Source organism: Chinchilla lanigera, unplaced genomic scaffold (assembly GCF_000276665.1).
Source record: "Chinchilla lanigera isolate Chin_1 unplaced genomic scaffold, ChiLan1.0 scaffold00008, whole genome shotgun sequence".
NCBI lineage: Eukaryota > Metazoa > Chordata > Mammalia > Rodentia > Chinchillidae > Chinchilla > Chinchilla lanigera.
Window position 1 is genome coordinate 26,283,269 of NW_004955409.1, and position 2,983 is coordinate 26,286,251.

Genomic DNA, 2,983 nt, shown 5'->3' on the forward strand with positions numbered 1-2,983 from the left:
AGATCGATTCCCGGTACCAAAAAAAAAACAACAGGTGCTGCTGGAATAACGCTGCTTCCTTGCCGTGACAACCCAGCGTCCATCTCCTCGCCTCTGATGGCATCTTCAGCAGTTAGAGCTGTGAGGAATCGTTTAGTCTCATAACCAAGTTAGAGTGAAGACATTGGCCACACAATACACATGCTCTATTTTTTTTAAAAAAATTCTGAATCTTGGGCACCCGTTCTCCTGTAACTACTTGACAGTTTCTAAAAGCAGTTATTGTCCGAAGCTGGAAGAGCTTAAGATGAGCATGTAAATGAATGGAGGGAGATAAACAAAAAATAAAATTAAAAGAGATGAGGTCTGACTGGGGAGGAGCCGGGTAAGAAAATCAAAAACGGAACAGTAATGTAAAGTTTACTCCAGCTATAATGCAGGTTATTCTGATTTTAAGGTAGCATCACGTGGCATACTTCTGAGTCCACGCTCAAGATATTCTGTTGTACTTGTCTCTGTCTGTTTTATTTATTGATTGATTTAGTTCCTGGAATTGAACTCAGTACCTTGTACTTGCTAGGCAGGCACTTGCGCCACTGAGCTATATTCCCAGCCCCTCTGTCTGCTTTATAGATCCACGTAGTCTCTGGCACTAAGGGGTCATCTGGGTTCGGATCACATAGCAGTGAACAAATGGGTAAAAGAACTTTAGAACTAGTTAAAGCAGGAGACCACTGTGACCTTAGAATATCGAGAAAATTCTGCCATTACTGTTCATATTTGGATGATAAATTCTTGTTGTAAGTCTGTAGGTAAATGAATTGTCAAAAAGACCATACCGCCTTGATATGGGCTGTCATTAGGTCCCATAATTGTGGCTTGCAAATGGAACACAGCATCCCCAACTGGGCCTGCAGAACATCGTGCTGGAGTGTCACGGGCCAAATCACTAAGTTCCTTTTCAATCCACTTCAGCGCCATGGTCTGCGCAGTCCTGGCCCTCAGTGTCCGCGCGTGCTTGGTCCCATCACGTCTGGATGGGCCTCGGCTCCCAGCGGCTCAGACATGGCCCTTTTCACTGCGCGAATCCATCCGCCAACGCCACAGTGCGAGCAAGCGCAGCTCGGAGGCCCAGTCCCCGGCCAGCTCGGCCACACTCCACCGCCTCCTGCTCCGATGCTCGGACGGTTTGACTAAGCCCACCAGACTGGAGGTTGCACCGGGCAGGCAGAGCTTCCTGGTTTTGATAGAGCAAGAGAGACTCCATTTTCTGTTTTTAACTCCATATTAAGAGAAGTCACTTAAAGTTCACTTACGCTATCGTTTCACCCCAGTTGCCTTGGTTAGTTATCAGCTCAGAGCAGAGCAGAGTCATAAAATGGGAGCAGAACAAACAGGACCAACTGGGAAGGGGGCTAAAAGTTAAACTGCAACGGTCATTTGGAATTCGGCTGTCTGACCTTGTGGGAGAAGTAAACTTTGTGATAATTGTGTGACATTCTTGTGAGATGCCTGAAAATGTAATGGTTGCTATGGAAACCTCAAACGTACTTAAACTAAAGGTGAGACCCAGATCAGCGTGTGCATCTTCTCTGCCTCCTGGTTAGAGACTGTCCGTCAGCCGGCTCAACAAAGCTTTGTTCGTGCCTGCCTTTTCGGTTTCCTTGCGAGCGCCTGTCTTGTTGAACTCACCTGCTGTATCGCTTTCAATCTCCGCTACTGAGAAAGATTCGATCAAGATGTAGGCTGTAGTTGGCATGCACATTCCGTAGGGTCCTGTTTCCCTCAAATGCTGTCAGTGCATCTCGGAATTGCAGAAGCGTACTGTGTCAAGCGCTGCTGCGTTCCTGGCTTCCCCTTGGCGATAGGGGAGAATGTGCCACTCTGGGGACAAGCACCTCCCTAAAGCTGGCTCACACCTCGCTGCCTTTCAGGGACTCGCTGGCTTCCTGCCCTCTGTGTGCACTTACACGACATATCTGCACTCGTCAGCATTTTAAATCTTAAGGATATAAAGTTGCCGGGTGTAGTACTCCACACCTGTAACCCCAGCACTCGGGAGGCTGAGGCAGAGCCAGACATGGTGGCGCATGCCTGTAATCCCAGCACTTGGGAGGCTGAGGCAGGAGGATCGTTGAGAGCTTGAGACGAGCCTGGGCTACAAAGTGAGCTCAAGGCCAGCCTGAACTGCATAGTGAGACCCTGTCTCAAAAAGACAAGAAAGGGCTGGGGATGTGGCTCAGTGGAGTGGTAGAGCTCTTTCCTTGCATGCACAAAGTCCAAGGTTCGATCCCCAACACACACACATACACACACACACACACACACACACACACAGTGCTGTAGAGACTCTAAATTCTGTTCTGTAGCAGATGGGAATAATGCACTATCTCTCATGTGTCAAAGAAATGATCCTAAGCCCGGCATGGTGGCACATGCCTGAAATCCCAGCACTCGGGAAACTGAGGCAGGATTGTTGAGAATTCGAGACCAGCCTGGGCTACAAAGTGAGCTCAAGGCCAGCCTGAACTGCATATCGAGACCCTGTCTCAAAAAAACAAAAAAAAAACCAAAAAAACAAAAAAAAGAAATGATCCTTCATTTTCCTGGAAAAGGGCACTTTTTTTTTTCATGTAATAACTTGAACATATTTACTTAGGGGCCTTTAGTCTCCTCATAACCATCACCATCGCCACAGTGTGTACATAGCAGAGGGAAGGGGAAAAAAATCAGAACTAGCTGGGTGTGGTGTCATCTGCCTACAGTCCCAGCACTTGGGAGGCAGAGGCAGGAGGATCATGAGTTCGAAGCCAGGCTGAGCTTTATAATAAGGCTTTGTCTTTTTTTTGCTTTGGTTTGGGGTTTTTTTTTGTCTTTTTGAGACAGGGTCTTGCTGTCAGGGTCTCACTGTTCAGGTTGGCCTTGAGCTCACTTTGTAGCCCAGGCTGGTCTCGAACTCACAGTGATCCTCCTGCCTCAGCCTCCTGAGTGCTGGGATTACAGG

General features: G+C 47.9%; 1 pseudogene; it reads right to left on the reverse strand.

The window, feature by feature from the left end:
- Window positions 1–279: 279 nt before the first annotated feature.
- On the reverse strand, window positions 280–974 carry LOC102011094 (annotated as a pseudogene).
- Between the last annotated feature and the right edge of the window lie 2,009 nt (window positions 975–2,983).